A 1,213-nucleotide genomic window follows, 5' to 3' on the forward strand; every position below is an offset into this window, starting at 1 on the left:
TGTTAAGGGGCTCAGTCAATGCCATTGACACAGTCAGTGGACCTCATCTCAGAGTCAGGAGCAACATCCAAATGCTGGTGACAGACCCCTGGAAGGTAGCATGGAGTTAGGGGACCTTTGAATGGGAGCAAAAGCAGCAGCCAGACATCACTTACTTTCACACTCCCTTTAGGGGAATCCCAGTTCCACTTCTAATTTCATCCTGAACTTTCTCAGTTAGGAGGGTGAGAACTTCTCCAGAGAAGCAGGGGATTAAGGGCAGAGTGGTTGGTTTAGTGGTCCAAAGGAGTGTCATTTTACACAGGGACTGGTTCCAAGACCTCCTATAAGGCAAAATCCACACAAAGTGAAAATTGCCCTTGAAAATCCTTTAAAACATCTATGAAGTGTAGCAAGCAAACTTTATCACTTCACAGGAAATCCCAACCAGCTAGCTTTTCCTTCAGGTTGGAAGAGAGGCCCATTGCCTCAGTTGAGCAGCGGAAGAAAACACTGTCTGGCATTAGGACCATACTGACCTGAGAAACTTACTTATCTTTGAGTGTGACAAGATGGTGGTGTGATATGAGGCCAGAGAGGGCTGTCATGGGGTTCCCACATCACACTCCCTCCAGGCACCTGGTGCTCCGGTGACAGGGCAGGAGACTGGGTGGCTGCACTGTGTCACTATATATCCATGTATCACTGTATATGTACCTTCTTCTCTCTTTTCTTCTCTCTCTCCCTCAGCTGAGCGTGTACAGTTGACTCTGTGTAAATTAAATGGGTGCTTCAGGAATCTCCACCTTTTCTTGTTTGTTTTGAGACAGTCTCACTTTGTCAACCTCAGTAGAGTAGTATGATGTCATGGCTCACAGCAACCTCAAACTCTGTGGGCTCAAGCAAGATTCTCTTGCTTCAGCCTCCTGAGCAGCTGGGACTAGCTGCCATGTCTGGCTATTTTTAGAGATGGGGCTCTAACTCTGGCTCAAGCTGGTCTTGAACTCCTGAGCTCATGCAATCTACCCACCTTTGCCTCCCAGAGTGGTAGGATTACAGGCATGAGCCACTGCACCCGGCCTTTAAGAATCTCTACCTTAATACCAGCAGCTCAACATGCTGCCACTTTGGGCTGCCACACCTGAATTCCTGACCTGACCCACAGAAACTGTGAGATAATAAATGTTTGTTGTTTTAAACCACTAAACTGAAGGGTAATTTATTTTATTTATTT

Source organism: Otolemur garnettii, unplaced genomic scaffold (assembly GCF_000181295.1).
Source record: "Otolemur garnettii isolate 467f Iridium unplaced genomic scaffold, OtoGar3 scaffold00050, whole genome shotgun sequence".
Taxonomy (NCBI): domain Eukaryota; kingdom Metazoa; phylum Chordata; class Mammalia; order Primates; family Galagidae; genus Otolemur; species Otolemur garnettii.